At 41.3% G+C, this 18,575-nt stretch overlaps 1 long non-coding RNA gene across 4 annotated transcripts in view; it reads left to right on the top strand.

Moving 5' to 3' along the window:
* Window positions 1–1,429: 1,429 nt before the first annotated feature.
* LOC103885408 overlaps window positions 1,430–18,575 on the top strand; it is a 27,881-nt gene continuing 10,735 nt past the window's right edge. For 2 of the 4 annotated variants that reach the window (XR_002522946.2, XR_002522943.2), the window contains exons 1-2: window positions 5,785–6,824; window positions 15,246–15,345. This is a non-coding gene — a long non-coding RNA (uncharacterized LOC103885408). Of the gene's footprint in view, window positions 2,101–5,784; window positions 6,825–15,245; window positions 15,346–18,575 lie in introns of those variants that run through there. The other 2 variants (XR_002522944.2, XR_002522945.2) reach the window with 2 other exon arrangements.

Genomic DNA, 18,575 nt, shown 5'->3' with positions numbered 1-18,575 from the left:
TCTTCTCTGTACTTGATTATAAATGTATGGAACCTTTGAAATAATTACAAACTTAGTCATTCAAGAGTGCCAATCTGGGACCTGTGTTGGTGTGAAGGCCTTATTTTTTAAGTATCCAGAAAAATTGGAGTGGTCCATTTGTTGTTGGTTATGTCAAATCTGTGAAACACCATAGCTATTGTTTAGGTTTAAAATATTGTGTTTGATGGCAAACCAAGTGACAGTGGCATAAACTCAATTGGAGCTTGTCTTTTTGTTATTATTGTCTGTTTGTTTTTCTTCTTACAGTAGAAAAGTCTACAGGCAAACTGTCCAGGGCTAATACTGTAACTCCTCCACGATGCTGTCAAGGATGGCAGAAGTGGGGGGCCTGAAAAGGATAGGCTTAGGGGAAAAGATGCAAATGTATGTCTCTTTCTATGCAAAGAGAACAAAACAGTAGTTTCCAGAAGCTCCACTTGCATGTTTGTATTTACATCCCATTAGTTAGACCTGTGTTGCATAGCTAGTAGCTCCAAGGGTGCCTTGGAAATTATCTGTTTTATCTGAGCAATTGATGTTCCTAACAAATTTAGGATTCTTTTCAGTGAAGAAGGAAAAGAATAGATTTCAAATGGGCAGCTAGCTGGGTCTACGAAAGCATGCCTATTGCCCCCTCTTTGGGGCAGTGTATGTAAATATAGCCACTTCTTTTGTGGGATTAGATCCCAGGACCCTGACAAAGAAGAAGGTAATTCTTACTTTAGCTCCTTTTTTAAAATCTCCTCACAGTTTTCCCTTGGTACCCAGAGAATTTACTCCCATTATAGCTAAGACTTCTGCCTTCTTCCAGTTCACCCCCTCTTCACACACCAGGTTTTCCCAGGCCATTCTGTCCCCCTGACCGTCTCTCCACGGTCTCACTAGTTTATTTCTTTATTTAGAAAATATATTTCTCGGCCGGGTGTGGTGGCTCAAGCCTGTAATCCCAGCACTTTGGGAGGCCGAGACGGGAGGATCACGAGGTCAGGAGATCGAGACCATCCTGGCTAACACGGTGAAACCCCGTCTCTACTAAAAAAATACAAAAAAGTAGCCGGGCGAAGTGGCGGGTGCCTGTAGTCCCAGCTACTCTGGAGGCTGAGGCAGGAGAATGGCGTGAACCCGAGAGGAGGAGCTTGCAGTGAACTGAGATCTGGCCACTGCCCTCCAGCCTGGGCCTGGTGGCTCACGCCTGTTATCCCAGCACTTTGGGAGGCCAAGGTGGGCGGATCACGAGGTCAGGAGTTCAGGACCGGCCTGGTCAATATGGTGAAACCCCGTCTCTACTAAAAATACAAAAATTACAAAAAACGTGGTGGCGGGGTCATGTAATCCCAGCTACTTTGGAGGCTGAGGTAGGAGAATTGCTTGAACCCAGGAGGCGGAGGTTGCAGTGAGCTGAGACCGTACCATTGCACTCCAGCCTGGGCGACAAGAGCGACACTCTGTCTGAAAAAAAAAATTATAGATGTATATATATGTACACACACACACCCCAAATATCAAGCCCTCATCCCTGGAGAACTTGTAAATATTGCTTTATTTGGAAAAATGGTCTCTGCAGATGTAATTAAGCATTTAGAGATGAGATTATGAGTGGGGCCTAAATGCCATCACAAGTGCCCTTGTAAGAGAGAAAGGAAGATACCAGAAGAAGGCAACATGAAGATGGCAGAGAGAGATGTAGCCACAAGTCAAGTAATGTTGACAGCTACTAGGAGCTAGAAGAGGCAAGGAAGGGTTTCTCACCTAGAGCCTCTAGAGTAGATGGTGCCCTGCCAACACCTTGATTTTGGATTTCTGGCCTCCAAAACGGTGAGATGATGAATTTCTGTTGTCTTAAGCCACCCAACTTGTTGTAATCTGTTATAGCAACTCAAGGAAACAAATGCAAGTTACTATATATGTCTGATGTCAGAGATCCAGTCCCTGCAGTTAAGGATGTGGTGGTCCAGAAATACACTTCCTTTAACCCCTCCCACCCCCAAGAAGCGCTTGATAGATGAGAACTGGCTCTCCCAGAGGCTGCCTCTGGAGAAGCCTGGACAACCTATTATTATTCTCATTTCAGACATTCTGGTAAGTATATACTGGTATCTTGTGGTTTAAATTTTAATAGTGACTAATAATGCTAAGCATCTTTTCAAATACTTATTGACCATTTGGACCATTTTGTGGTCTGTTCAGGTCTGTAATTGTTTGCTGTTTGTTGCTACAGTATTGAAATACTTTTGATTTTTATAATGACCTTATATCTAGCACCCTTGCTCAGTTCATTTATTAATGCTAACAATTTATAGATTCTCTTGGAATTTTCTGCATACTCCTGTCATCTGTTCATAATAACTTATTTATTTCTAGTCATTTTGCATTTTCTTTTTTTTCTTGTCTTATTGCACTGGCCAGAATGCCCAGTATGGTGTTGAATAGAAGTGGTCAGAATGGGCCAGATGCAGTGTCTCACACCTGTAATCCCAGCACTTTGAGAGGCCGAGGTGAGAGGACTATTTGAGCCCAGGAGTTCGAGACCATCCTGGACAACATGGTGAAACCCCATCTCTACAAAAAATTAGCTGGGCGTGCTGGTGTGCAGCTGTGGTCCCAGCTACTTGGAAGGCTGAGGTGGTAGAAGGATCACTTGAGCCTAGGAGGTTGAGCTGTGATCACACCACTGCACTGTAGCCTGGGTGATACAGTGAGACCCTGTCTCAAAAAGTGGTCAGTATGGAATTCCTTTCTTTGTTCCTGATCTCAGCGAGAATGCATTCGGATGTCACCATCAAGCATGCTGATTGCTGTAGGATTTTGGTGGTATTTATGAGTTTAAGGAAGTTTTATTTATGCCTTGCTAAGAAAGTATATGGTGTTGAATTATGTCAAATGCTTTTCTTGAATCTGTTGAGATGATCAAATTATTTTTATTTTACCTGTTAGTCTAGTGAATTAATAATGTATTTCATAGTGTTCCTCCCTCCCTGTCTACCCCTACCCTCCTACTTCACCATTCATTTTATTAGAATAAACTTCCCACTTAGTCATGTTATTATTTCTGTGTATCTCTGGATTTATTTTGCAATATTTCTTTTTTTTTCTTTTTTGAGGTGGAGTCTTGCTCTGTTGCCCAGGCTGAGTACAGTGGCACGATCTCAGCTCACTACAAGCTCCGCCTCCTGGGTTCACACCATTCTCCTGCCTCAGCCTCCTGTGTAGCTGGGACTACAGGCGCCTACCACCACGCCTGGTGAATTTTTGGTATTTTTAGTAGAGACAGGGTTTCACCGTGTTAGCCAGGATGGTCTCCATCTCCTGACCTTGTGATCTGCCCACCTCGGCCTCCCAAAGTGCTGGGATTACAGGCATGAACCACGACGCCCAGCCCCAATATTTCATTTAGAATTTTTGCATCTGTATTCAAGAGAGAGGTGGTGTATAATTTTCCTTTCTTTTCATACCCTTGTCAGATTTTGGTGTTAATGTAAAAATGTCCTCGTGGAAAGAGCTGGAAGTTGTTTCCTCTTTGTCTATTCCTCGGAGAGTTTATGAAAGATTGAACTGTAGCCACTTTAGCCTCCCTGACTCTCGCCTCTGTCTCTTAAAATCTGGAAAAATTGGTGGACTCTGGCCTGGGTTTCCCCTCCCTTGCATTATGGCCTAGAAATGTTCTTCAGGAAATAAATTCTCGGGCAGTGGCAGGGCTTACCTCTTTTTGTTTCATGTTCGGTCAGCAGTTAACCGTTCTTCAGTGCCTGATGGCCCATGTCTTAAGTGACATAGTTTTAGATACATTTAGTTTTTTTTTAGTTGCTTCAGGCAGGAGGATAGAGTGACAGGTATTCCATCTTGACCAAGAGTAGAAGTCTATATGTAATATTTTAATACAGCTGTCTCAGTAAATAATAGAAGCTCACACACACCCACCCCTTCCCACCAAATCAGTAAGGAGACAGGAGATTGGAACAACATAGTGAACAAACTTTATCTAATGGGCCTATGTAGAACACTGTATCAATAACTGCAAAATATGTATTATTTACAGATGAACATGAATCATTTATTAAAGTTGAATAAATGTTAGGCCATAAAGAAACTTAGTATTAAATTTCAGAGGGCTTAAATCATATAGAGAAGGCAGTCTGATTACAGCAGAACTAAATACAAATTATGAAATTTGGAAGAAATGTACCTCCAAATCCAGTGGAAAACTGAAATTATTTTGAACTGAATTGAAATGAAAATATGAATATCAGAACCTTTTGGATATGACTAAGGCCATACTTAAAGGGAAGTTTATAGCCTTAAGTGTATATATTAGAAAAGAAGAAAGGTTAAAAATTAAGCACTCTCAAGAAAGTAGAATAAGAACAGCAAGTTAAAGTAATGGAACAGTAGAAATTAATAAGAATATATAACTTAAAAAATATTAATAAGTAGGTTCTTTGGCCAGGCATGGTGGCTCATGCCTGTAATCCCAGCACTTTGGGAGGCCGAGGCAGGCGGATCACCTGAGATCAGGAGTTCCAGACCAGCCTAGGCAACATGGTGAAACCCCATCTCTACCAAAAAATTACCCAGGCGTGGTGGCGAGCGCCTGTAGTCCCAGCTACTCGGGAGGCTGAGGCACGAGAATTGCTTTTTGAAAAAATAATTGGTAAATCCTTGGTGAAAATGATCAAGGGAAAAAGTAGCAGAACTAACCAGTGTTGGAGATGGAAAAGAATTATTTGGTTGGGGAGTGGGGACAGGATCTTGTTCTGTTGCCCAGGCTGGGGTGCAGTGGTACAGTCATAGCTCATTGCAGTCTCAACCTCAAGTGATCCTCCCACCTCAGTCTCCTGAGTAGCTGAGATTTCAGGTGTGCCCGGCTACCTTTTTTTTTTTTTTTTTTTAAGAGAAATGAGATATCACTATGTTCCCAGGCTGGTCTTGATTTCATGAGCTCAAGTAATCCTTCCACCTCGGCCTCCCCAAGTGCTAGCGTTACAGGCATGAGCCACTGCACCCAACCAAAGAATTATTATAATTTTTTTTTTTTTTTTTTTTTTTTGAGATGGAGTCTCACTGTCTTGCTCAGGCTGGAGTGCAGTTGTGTGATCTTGGCTCACTGCAGCCTCTGCCTCCCGGGTTCAGGCAATTCTCCTGCCTCAGTCTCCTGAGTAACTAGGACTACAGGCACATGCTACCATGTCCAGCTAACTTTTTGTATTTTTAGTAGAGACAGAGTTTCACCGTGTTAGCCAGGATGGTCTCCATCTCTTGACCTTGTGACCCCCCCACCTCAGCCAGAATTATTATAGTTACAAAGTAATTAGAGAGATATTAAGACATTTGAATAAGTAAAATGTACATGAAATATACAAATTCATAGAAAACACAGCTTACCAAAACTATAACAAGATAGAAAACTTCATAGTCATCTATTAAAGAAATTAAATCTTCTTTAAAAGCTTTTCCACAAAGAAAACTTCAGTCTTGGATGACTTTACTGGTAAGTTCTACCGAACACTTACAGAAGAAATAACGAAGTTGCATAACAAAATCTCAGAAGTGATACTTCTTTTTTTTTTTTTTTGAGTCAGAGTCTCACTCTGTCACCCAGGCTGGAGTGCAGTGGCACTATCTTGGCTCACTGCAACCTCCACCTTCCAGGCTCAAGCGATTCTCGTGCCTCAGCCTTCCAAGCAGCTAGGATTACAGGTGTGCGCCACTGCGCCCGGCTGATTTTTGTATGTATTTTTTTTTTAGTAGAGACGGTTTCACCACGTTGGCCAGGCTGTTCTTAAACTCCTGACCTCAGCCTCCCAAAGTGCTGGGATTATAGGGGCCTGGCCAGGATGTCTTAAATAAGATAAAAGAAAATGTAACTCTAAAGGAAGTGATTGATATATTTGACTATACTAGAATATATTCACCAAAAAAAACACCATTTACAAGAATAAAAAGCCTGTAGAGTTGGAAAATATATTAATTCATATAACCTTCAAAAGACAGGTATCCAGGTATATATACCAAAGAAAAGGAACACCCAATAGAAAAATGGGCAAAAACCTTAAAGAAGCACTTCATAAAAGAGAAAATGATCTAATAAACATATGGAGAGGTGCTTTATCTCATTTTGTAAAACTCGACATAGGTTCAGAATTGGCCATGGGGAAGTGTTAACTGTGCTGCTGTCTAATGTGGAATGTAGTGGCAGATGAACCTGGGAAGAGGAGAAACAAGAAAAGGGCTTAAAGGGGGAGAGATGGTAGAAGAAAAAAAATATAGTGGATACAGTGGAACCACCAGGTGGCACCATGCTACAACATGACTCTTGGAAGTCTCCTTTTAAAGAGAGAGCAAGGTAATTTCTTAGTCGTCATTCCAGATGTTTCTGCAGCCAATAGTGAAATATTTGGGGAGAATCTTCCTTCATAGAAGTAACAAAATTGAAGCATTTCCAAACCAGGAAATGTCATAGAATTTTAGATTCTAGTTGGATAATGTTTGGACAATAGTGAATGAATAGTATGGTATTAGCAATACTCTAATACGTATAGTGTTTGTAAATGTGGGCATAGGATTTGCAATACTCAGTAAGCATTGATTTTTTTCAGGGATCACAAGAAAAACCTACCAGAAGATACAAATGGTCTGACTCTGAATGGGAATGAAAAACATACCTGCATAAAATATGCACTAAAAGAAAAGCAAAAGTCTAACAATATATATTGAACAACTGTATATTCCAAAGACTCCCTGGCAAGTTCTCATCTGTTCTGAGCAGTTGGTATTTTCAGCGTTCTTCATTCAGTTTGGCCATTTTGGTGAGTATGTAAATGGTGTTGTGGTTTCATTTTGCATTTCCCTAGTTATTAGTGGGGTTGAGCACCTTTTCATATTACTATAGGCCATTTCCTCTTTTATGAAATGCCTTTGCAAGTATTCTTTTCTAATCGATTCCTAGGTGTTCTTCATATATTCTGAATCTGACTCCTTTGTCAGTTATACCTGTGGCAAACAGCTTGTCCCACTCTGACTTGCTTTGTCATACACTTAGTGGTGTCTCTTGAGAAGTTCTTAATTTTAAACTAGAGAAATATATTATTCTTTTCCTTTATAGTTAGTGCTTTTTGTGTTGTAGGGTTCTTTTTAAATCATTTTCTACTGACTTTTTTTTTTTTTAAACGGAGCCTTGCACTGTAGCCTAGGTTGCTTGCCTCCCGGGTTCAAGTGATTCTTCTGCCTCAGCTTCCCGAGTAGCTGGATTTATAGATGTCCACCACCATTCCCATTTTTGTATTTTTAATAGAGACAGGGTTTCACCATGTTGGCCAGTCTAGTCTCAAACTCCTGACCTCAAGTAATCCACCCACCTCAGCCTCCCAGAGTACTGGGATTATAGGTGTGAGCCACTGCACCCAGCCTTTGTGTTCTGTTTAAGAAGTCCGTACTCCAAGTTCATGAATATATTCTGTGTTACATTTTAAATGCTTTGCCTTTTAAATTTAAAAGAGATCTGGAATAGATATTTATGTGTAGTGTGAGGTAGGAGTCAGGTTTCATTCCTCTACCTACAGATTGTTCCTGCACCATTTATTGAAAAGACATTTTATTTTGTCTAGCGCACTTCACTGCCATCTTTGCTGTAAATCAAGTGTCCGTGTATATAACTGAGTTTATTTCTGGGGTCTGTATTCTGTTTTATCAGCGTGTTTGTTTCTCCATTTTCCAATACCACACTCTTAATTACTCTAGTATTATCATACATATCAGTATCTTAATGAGAAAGTTCTCTAACTCTGTTCTTTTTTGATATTCTTGTATCATTGCATTTCCAAAAAATTTTAGAACCAGCTTACCAACTTACACACAAGTACACTTACACATATGCACACAATTACAATTTCGATTGTGATTTTCTTGAATTTATATATCATTTTGAAGGAGAGTAACATCTTGAAATTTAGTCTTCTGATCTATGAATGTAGTATATTTCTCCATTTAGATTTTCTATTGCTCTATTCTGTTGTTTTGGTTTAAGAGTTTCATACTTTTTTATGTAATATTTATTTTTAAGCAGTATGTTTGATGCTATTACAAATAGTAGCTTCTAAATTTTCAGTTGTTAATTATTCTCTCTTTTAAGAGGTGGTGTCTTGCTCTGTTGCCCAGGCTGGAGTGCAGTGGTGCAATCACAGCTGACTATAGCCTCGACCTCCTTCAAGGTAGCTGGGACTACAAGTGCACACCACATGGACCCAGCTAATTTTTTAATGTTTTTGTAGAAGACGGAGTCTACTATTTTGCCCAGGCTGGTCTTGAACTCCTAGGCTCAAGTGATTCTCCTGCCTTGGCTTTCCAAAGTGTTGGGATTACACTCATGAGCCACTGTGCCCAGACTTTGATTATCTTTTGTCAAATAGAAATAAAATTGATTTTTTTAATGTTGCTCCAGTGTCCAACAGCCTTACCAAACTCACTGAATCCTAATAATAATAATCTCAGGTTTTCTTTATAGGCATGTAATCTGCCACTAAAGGCAGTTCTATTTCTTCTTTCTAATTCTTATTCCTTTTATTTTTTCGCTTAGCCAGAAACTTTCAATGTAATGAATAGAAGTGATGATAGAGAAAAACTGTCAACACTTCACCAATTAATACACTGTGTGCAGTAAGTTTTATGTATTAACTCTTTGTCAGATTAAGAAAGTTCCCTGCGATTTTTAATTTGCTGGAATTTTTAATCATTAATAAATGTCGAACTCTGTCAAGTGCTTTTTCTGCATCTATTGAGATAATTGTGGGTTCTTTCTCCTTTATTCTATTAACATGTTGTCCCAATTACCATGGCTGTGTAACAAATCAACCCAAAATTTAGTGGCATGAAACAACCATTTATTATGCTTGTTTATTGGTCAGGAATTTGCACAGGGCTTAGAAAAGCTGGCTTTTCTGTGCTCCACAGTGATTAAGGCCTTAGCTGAAAGATTCAGGCTCAGGACAGGAATTATTTGAAAGCTCACGGCTGAAAGTTAATGCTGGCTGTTGTTTGAGGCTCTATTCCTGATCACGTGAACCTCTCCATGTGATCTCTCCATAAGGGCTGTTTTGGCCTGTCTCAGATCATGGAGGTTGAGTTTTAAGGGCAAGTATCCCCAAAGAGAGAGCCAGGCAAGCTGTATCACAGTGTGTCACCCAGGTTCAGTGACAGGGAAGCAGAGGAAATTGTTGATAAAAAGTAACAAGGTTCTAGAAGAGCATGTCAGAGAATATTGATGTGGCTATTTTTGAAAAATACAATCTGCCACCCTGGTGACCTAGTAGTCATGCCCTTTGCCATTTTCTACTGTATCATCCCCTTGATTATGACTGGGACCTGTGAGTTGCTTCACAGCAATAGAAAATGGCAAAGGTGATGAAATGTAGCTGCATGATTATGTTACACTACATAAGACTCCATCTTGCTAGCAAACTAGCTCTAGGCTCTCCTTGGTTTAATGAAGTGCACATGTTGAGGAGAAACATGGGGACAGGAACTGCAGGAGGCCTCTAGGAGCTAAGGGAGGACTGCAGCCAATAGTCAGCAAGAAGCTGGAGCCCTCAGCTCCCCAGCCACAGGAAATAGATTGTGTTAACCATTTGGGTAACATCGAAAGTGACTTCTTCCCTAGTTAAGCCTAGACAAAAACAGGCTACAGTTCAGTGATCTCTGAGGGTAGTAGTGAAAAATTCAGTGTCCTATTGGATAAGGTGCTCATCTTTTCTAAATTTCAGTTTCCTAATTTATAATGACAATATTGTTATCTGTAGGTGTTCAAATAAAGTCCACTCCATTCTGATTGGGAGAGCACAGTGTATATTTTATACTTGAAATGCATTTTATATAACATTTAAAATACATATTTCAAAAATATTTCTTTAAAATTATTAATATTAAAAGTAATATTATTTAAATTATTATCAAATAAGATCTCCCTGTCAACAACAGAAAACCCAATTTAAAATGGGCAGAAGGTTAGGCAATACCTGTAATCCCAACACTTTGGGAGACTCAGGCAGGAGGATATCTTGAGTTCAGGAGTTTGAGACTAGCCTGGGCAACATAGAGAGACCCCACCTCTACAAAACATTTTAAAAATTAGCCGGGCATGGAGGCACATGCCTGCAGTCTCAGCTACTTTGGAGGCTATTCGGGAGCATCACTTGATCCTGGGAGGTTGAGGCTGCAGTGAGCCATAATCATGCCACTGCACTTCAGCCTGGGCGACAGAGGGATACTCTGCCAAAAAGGGGTTGGCAGCAGCAAAAATGGCCAAGCACTGTGGCTCACACTATAATCCCAGCACTTTGGTAGGCTGAGGCAGGAGGATTACTTGAGCCCAGGAGTTCATGACCAGCCTGGGCAATGTGGTCAGACCCCATCTCTACAAAAAATTTAAAAATTAGCCAGGCGTGGTGGTGGATACCTGTAATCCCAGCTACTCAGGAGGCTGAGGTAGGAGGATCGCTTCAGCCCAAGGGGATGAGACTGCAGTGAGCCCAGATTGTGCCACTGCACTCCAGCCTGGGTGACAGAATGATACCCTGTCTTTAAAAAAAAAAAAAAAAAAAAAAAAAGATTTGAATAGATATTTCTCCAAAGAAGATATAGTTGGCCAGTAAGCACATGAAAAGCAGTTCAGTGTCACTCATCATTAGGGAAATACAAGTCAAAATCACAACAAAATACCACCTCAAACCCATGAGGATGGTTACTGTCAAAAAGATTGAAAATAACCATTGTTGGCGAGCATGTGGAGATATTAGAGGTCATGTACACTGTTGGTGGGAATGTAAGTAATGTAACTGCTGTGGAAAATAATATGTAAGTTCCTCAAAATATTAAACATGGTATTACCATATGATCCAGCATTTCCACTTCTGGGTACATATATATGTGTGTGTATGTGTGTGTGTGTATATATATGTACATATATAGAGAGAGATATGCAAAAGAATTGAGAGTAGGGTCTCAAAGATGTGTTTGTACACCCTTGCTCATAGCAGTGTTATCAGCAATAGCCAAGGCAGAAGCAACCCAAGTGGCCGTCAGTGGATGAATGGATAAAATGTGGGATGCACACAATGAAACATTATTAACCTTGAAAAGGAAAGAAATTCTGACATACTATAAAATGGATGAATCATTTTACAATTGTTTTAATTTTTTTATTTTTTTCTTTTTTTTTTTTTGAGACAGAGTTTCGCTCTTGTTGCCCAGGCTGGAGTGCAGTGGCATGATCTTGGCTCACTACAACCTCCGCCTCTTGGGTTCAAGTGATTCTCCTGAGCCTCCCGAGTAGCTGGGATTACAGGCATGCGCCACCATGACTGGCTAATTTTTTTATTTTTAGTAGAGACGGGGTTTCTCCATGTTGGCCAGGCTGGTCTTGAACTCCCGACCTCAGGTGATCCACCCACCTTGGCCTCCCAAAGTGCTGGGATTACAGGTGTGAGCCACCGTGCCCAGCCAATCGTTTTAATTTTTAATTTTTTTTTTGAGATGTAATCTCGTTCTGTCGCCCAGGCTGGAGTGCGGTGGCACGATCTCAGCTCACTGCAACCTCCACCTCCCGGGTTCAACTGATTCTTCTGCCTCAGTCTCCCTGAGTAGCTGTAATTACAGGCACATGCCACCATGCCCAGCTAATTTTTATATTTTTAGTAGAGAAGGGGTTTCACCATGTTGGCCAGACTGGTCTCAAACTCCTGACCTCGGGTGATCTGCTCACCTCGGCCTCCCAAAGTGCTGGGATTACAGGTGTGAGCCACTGCACCCGGCTGATTTTTTTAACTTTTAACTTTTGTGGGTACATAGGGTATATATATTTATGGGGTACATGAGATGTTTTGATACAGGCATGCAACATGAAATAATCAGAGGGAGAATGGAGCATCCATCCCCTCAAACATTTGTTTATCTTTTGTATTACAAACAATCCAATTACACTCTTTTATTTAAAAATGTATACTATTGACTGTAGTTACCCTATTGTGCTGTCAAATAGTAAGTCTTACTCATTCTAACTATGTTTTTGTACCATTAATCATCCCCACCTCCCCCTAACCCCCCACTACCCTTCCCAGCCTCTGGTAACCATGCTTCTACTCTCTATATCCATGAATTCAATTGTTTTTATTTTTAGATCACATAAATAAGTGAGAACATGCGATGTTTGTCTTTCTGTGCCTGGCTTATTTCACTTAACTTAATGATCTCCAGTTCCATCCATGTTTTTGCAAATGACACGCAGGATCCCATTCTTTTTTATAGCCGAATAGTATTCCATTGTGTATATGTACCACTTTGTTTGTTTGTTTGTTTGAGGCAGAGTCTCTGTCACCCAGGCTGGAGTGCAGTGGCACAGTCTCGGCTCACTGCAACTTCCACCTCCTGGGCTCAAGTGATCCTCCCACTTCAGTCCCCCAAGTAGCTGGGACCACAGGTGAGCGCCACCATGCCCAGCTAATTTTTGTGTTTTTAGGAGAGACGGGGTTTTTGTCATGTTGCCCAGGATAGTCTCAAACTCCTGAGCTCAAGCAATCTGCCTGCCTCAGCCTCCCGAAGTGCTGGGATTACAGGCGTGAGCCACCGTGCCTGGCCTGTACTACGTTTTCTTTATCCATTCATCTGTTGATGGACACTTAGGTTGCTTTCAAATCTTAGCTTTTATGAGCAGTGCTGCAACAAACATGAGAGTGCAGATATCTTTCCTTTCTTTTGGGTATATATACCCAGCAGTGGGATTGTTGGATCATATGGTAGCTCTATTTTTAGTTTTTTGAGGAACCTCCAATAGTTCTCCCTAGTGGTTGCACTGATTTATATTCTCACCAACAGTGTACAAGGTTTCCCTTTCCTCTACATTCTTGGCATTTGTTATATACTGTCTTTTGGATATAAACCTAACTGAGGGTGAGATGATTTCTCATTGAAGTTTTGATTTGTTGCTATCTGTGTGTCTTCTTTTGAGAAATTTCTATTCAAACCTTTTGCCCATTTTTTGATTGTATTATTAGATTTTTTCCAGTGCAGTCATTTGAGCTTCTTATATGTTCTGGTTATTAATCCCTTGTCAGATGGGTAGTTTACAAATATTTTCTCCCATTTTGTGGGTTGCCTCTTCACTTTATTGATTGTTTCTTTTGCAGTGCAGAAGATTTTTAACTTGATGTGATTTCATTTGTCCATTTTATTTATTTATTTGTTTGTTTGTTTATTGAGACAGAGTCTCTTTCGGTTGCCAGACTGGAGTGCAGTGGCGTGATCTTGGCTCACTGCAAGCTCCACCTCCTTGGTTCAAGTGATCCTCCTGCCTCAGCCTCCAGAGTAGCTGGGACTACAGGCGCCTGCCACCACGCCCAGCTAGTTTTTGTGTTTTTAGTAGAGACAGGGTTTCACCACGTTGGCCAGGATGGTTTCGATCTCTTCACCTCGTGATCCACCCGTCTCGGCCTCCCAAAGTGTTGGGATTACAGGCGTGAGCCACTGTGCCCGGCCCCATTTGTCCATTTTTGCTTTGGTTGCCTGTGCTTATGGGGTGTTGCTTGTGAAATTTTTGTGTAGACCAATGTCCTGGAGATTTTCCTCAATGTTTTCTTATAGTCATTTTCATAGTTTGAAGTCTTAGTTTTAAATCCTTAATCCATTTTGATTTGATTTTTTTATATGGTGAGAGATAGGTGTCTAATTTCATTCTTCCAAATATGGAAATCCAGTTTTCCCAGCACCATTTATTGAAGAGACTGTCTTCAGTGTATGTTCTTGGCACCTTTGTTGAAAATGAGGTCACTATAGGTACATGGACTTCTTTCTGTGTTCTCTATTCTGTTCCATTGGTCTTTGTCCGTTTTTATGCCAGTACCATGTTCTTTTGGTTACTATACCTCCATAGTATAATTTGAAGTCAGGTAATGTGATTCCTCCAGTTTTGTTCTTTTTGCTTAGGATAGCTTTGGCTATGCTGGGTCTTTTGTGGTTCCATATAAATTTTAGGATTTTTTTTTTTCTATTTCTGTGAAGAATGTCATTGGTATTTTAATAAAGACAAAATAGATGAACCTTGAGAACAAACATGCCAAGGAAAATAAGCCAGTCACTGAAAGACAACTATTGTATGATTCCACATATATGTGGATACATGAGAGCATATATATGAATTTATGAGGTACTTAGAGTAGTCAAATTCATAGATAAAGTAGAATGGTGGTTGCCAGGGGTAGGGGGAAATGGGGAGTTATTTAATTAGGTATAGTTTTGCAAGATGAAAATGTTCAACAATGTGAATGTGGTTGTACAACAATGTGAAAGTACTTTACTGATATGTACTCTTAAAAATGGTTAAGACTTCTGGGCATGGTGGCTCACACCTGTAATCCTAGTACTTTGGAAGGCCATGGGGGTGAATCACTTGAGGCCAAGACCAGCCTGTGCAACACGATGAAATCCTGTCCCTACTGAAAATACAAAACTTGGCTGGGTATGGTGGCGTGCGCCTATAGTCCCAGCTACTCAGGAGGCTGAGATACGAGAATTACTTGAACGTGGGAGGCGGAGGTTACAGTGAGCCGAGATCATGCTACTGTGCTCTAGCCTGGGTGACAGAGGGAGAATCTGTCTCCAAAAAAAAAAAAAAAAAGTTAAGACAGACCAGGCATGATGGCTTATGCCTATAATCCCAGCACTTTGGGAGGCTGAGGCAAGAGAATTGCTTGAGCCCAGGAGTTGAAGACCTGCCTGGCAACAGAGCAAGACTCCTGTCTCTACAAATAAAAACTTTTTAAATTTAACTGAGCATGGTGACGAGCACCTGTAGTCCCAGCTACTTGGGTGGCTGAAGTGAGAGAATCACTTGAGCCCTGAAGTTAGAGGCTGCAGTGAGCTATGATCCCATCACTGCATGCCAACCAGGGCAACAGAGTCTCAAAAAGGAAAAAAAAAAAAAAAGGTTAACATGGTAAATTTTATGTTGTGTATATTTTACTTCAGTTAAAAAAATAAAGATCTCCTGACGCTTTGGCTTTGGATCAAAAAGGTTTTCGATCTCTGTAAAATTCATGTTAGTATGTGACTTGATTTACAATGATGCAGAATCGATTCGACTCTTTTGTATTTTTTACTCTATCCCTTTTGATTATTGTAGCACCTCTTCGTCTGTTTTATCCATATACATTGCTGCATGAGTTATTTTCTTTCTTCTCTATCAGTCTATCCACAAGATCTCTGAAGAGATCAGGTGTCCAAGCTTTGGCCCAGCAAACACGTTCTAGAAACTTCTTGCCAGGGAAGCAGCCATTCTCAGCTCAGGTAAGGTTGTTCAAAGCCAACAGCAGGTGGGAAAATAGAAGGAAACATTATGGAAATCAAGTGTACATTAAGAATTACCTTATAGTAGACTTGGACACACAGCTGAAAAATGAAAATCAGACTCAATTGCCCGATGTACTTTTCTCTTTTCACATTTGCATGCATACTTGGGATAAACAATAATGAAGACCACCTGTGCCCAACATGCTATGCCAGCAGAAATTGTTGCCTTCATTGAGGTCTTGTTAAAAAAGCAGGTATGTGAGAACCTGACCATAATAAGAACTGGAGATGCTAAAAGAGACCATGTTAAAAGCTCAGGTTTTTCAGCAACTACTCAAGACCTCAAGACTGGGCCGTGTTTGTTCCTCAGGCAGCAGGAATTCTGCACGGCTCTATAAACCGTAACACACGGGGTCTTTGTTTGCTTGAGGGCACTAAGATGATACCTGGTGTTTTATAGAGAGCATACGTGCTGTGCATCGCATATGGCAGGGAGTTAATAGTGGATGAGCAGATGATGAATGGCTCCAGAAAAGCAATTTGATGTTTTCAGTTGAAACCTCAGACACAAATCTTGATGTAGCATCGCATGTGGAAAGCACCATGTGCCAAACCCTGTGACACAGGCATGGGACTTCCCTAGCCTTCCAGGCGCTAAGGAAGGGGGCAGCCCAGTGCAGCCAAGCCAGGAAGTCAATGAGAGGCAAACACAGCCTAGGATTAAACAAACCTCTTAGTGATCTCCTTGGCTTAGAATCTGGAACGCAGGGCAATTCTTTGTCCTGCCTTACATTGGCACCCTCGTCTTTCTGCTTGGCAGTTTGTGAACTCAGTAGAGAGTTTTCTCTCTTGTCTCCCAGTCACCTCTGGCAGCTCTCAGACATAATGAATAACCTGAGGGCAGGCAGCACTTCAGTCTAGCTCAAGGCTGTTCTTGCGAAAGTTACTCAGGCCCTTGGTTTTCATAAAAATGGGAGATTTGCAAGGACTAGTGAAAGACAAAATCAGCAGCATAGGCTTCTGATGAAACAGGTGCTAAAAATGCTCACATAATTACAATCTCCATTTTCCTTAAAAAAAAAAAAAAAAACCCACAAAGTAAAACTTCCAAAATAGGTTCAATTATTGGTTTATTCAGTAGACTTTTTTTATTTTTATTTTTATTTTTTTGAGAAGGAATCTCTCACTGTCACCCAGGCTGGAGTGCAGTGGGGCAATCTTGGCTCACTGCAAACTCTGCCTCCCAGGTTCAAGCGATTCTCCCGCCTCAGCCTCCTGACCAGCTGGGACTACAGGCGCCTGCCACCACACCTGCCTAATTTTTGTATTTTTAGTAGAGACGAGGTTTCACCATGTTGGCCAGGATGGTCTTGATCTCCTGACCTCGTGATCCACTCGCCTCAGCCTCCCAAAGTGCTGGGATTACAGGTGTGAGCCCCCACACCTGACCATTAGACTTTTATTAGTTCCAGATTTCTACTTTATAGCCCCAACCTAACAGGGGAGGAGGGAAGGGAGCTCAGCAAGTTCCGGCATAGGAGGAGCTGAGTAAATGCAAGTCCTATGATGGGCATGGGCTTTGCTTATGTGATCTCATTCTCACAACCATCCTAAAAAGAGCTTTTAGTCTCCCAGTTTCATAGATTATGGAACAGATGGTTGGAGAGGATAAATATCTTGCTCAAAGCCAAAGAGCTAATAACTGGGTATTCCCTGGAACACCCAAGGGTCAGGATGCAACACCTCCAGGGCACTTGAGCTCTCCTTCCTGCTCTCCACTTGTCATTTCAGCTGTCTGTTGGCCTCATCCTTCCCCACTGCCAACAGATTTTCTTCACGTGCTGGGCTATAGTTATGTGGAATGTCTGGGGTTATACAGGAACTGACCCCGCCCTGGAAATTCCAGGGAAGACCTCACCCTGGCCTGCTCTCATGTACACACCTGTGGGGAGGAGAGAAATGCTTACTGTGACTTGCAGGCCCACCAAAACCCCACAGACTGGGGAAGCAATAGTTGCCCAAAGAAATGGATTTGGGAGTTGTTATAAGACAGGGAAACATGGGAACTCTTGTAGGACAAAATGGTGAACTGGGGTTAAGTCTGGTAGGTCACCTGCTGCCAGTGCTTATCTCTGTTGTCTCAAAGGGGACAGTCATTTACATAGGTCTCAGAGAGGCAGATGCAGAAAAGAGGCTTGGCTGGAGGGAGAATGCCTGCAGCCTCAAATCTTTTGCTCATCAGGAGCCCAGACCCCTGATTCTGTGCCCTGGAAACTTAGGAGGATGTTGTATTATTTAAACCAACTAGTGTAGGCTGAACAGGAATCAGAATGAAAGGCTTCAAATATTTTTAAATTTGAAAATAAGTACTAAAAATAGGCAGTTACCAAATGCCAGTAACAATCTATTAGCAGTACCTACCCCAAGGTCCAGGCCACAGCAGACACCTTGTGGGCTTTGGGGAGGTCAAGGCCAGAAAGCACGTTCAGTGTCTGCTGCAAGTAGTGAGTGAGTCCACTCAGGCCCAGGCAAGCCCACAACCCTACCTTCCCCGTCCTGTGCTTCCTGGAACAGAAAGAGCTCTTTGGCCTCATCTTGTCTATTTGATCCTCGGGGAAGCCATGAACTCAAATAGAATTTAAAGGCAAATTGTCTATTTTTGGTAATGATAGAAAAATAACTACTTTTAAAGCTTGTTAGCTCTTCAGCATGTTATAGCTCTAGGGTTTCAGAGAAATGAACTTGACAAGCAGGAGTTCAAGGGCAAAGTCAAGTTTCTCCTTATGTTTTGCACTTGTACAATCTCAGTGCTGACTAGCAACTTGATCTCTAGTGTCCTAGGAGATTTTATGGATTACACGTGAGAGATCATTTGGCATTTGGGTTTATTCGATGTGTATAAATGCCTCAAACATGCTTCTCTCATGGGAGTTGCAACCCTCCATCACTGCCCACTGGGTTTCACCTCCCTCTCTGGCTGCAATCCACCACAAACAGTACATGTGTTAGTCTCTCTTGGTTTGTTTTTTGAGCTTGAGGGGTTTTTTTGGCATTAAAATAAATTGCGGTAAAATGCATGTAACAAAATGTACTTGTCTTAACCATTTTTAAGTATACAGTTCAGTAGCATTAAGGAAATTCACGTTTTGCAACCAATCTCCAAAACATTTTTACCTTGCAAAACTGAAACTCTATACCCATTAAACAACTCCACAACCCCACTGCCC

This window comes from Papio anubis, chromosome 5 (genome assembly GCF_008728515.1).
Source record: "Papio anubis isolate 15944 chromosome 5, Panubis1.0, whole genome shotgun sequence".
Classification (NCBI taxonomy): Eukaryota; Metazoa; Chordata; class Mammalia; order Primates; family Cercopithecidae; genus Papio; species Papio anubis.
The sequence above is the reverse complement of the archived record's forward strand: the minus strand, read 5'-3'. Positions and strand labels throughout refer to the sequence as shown.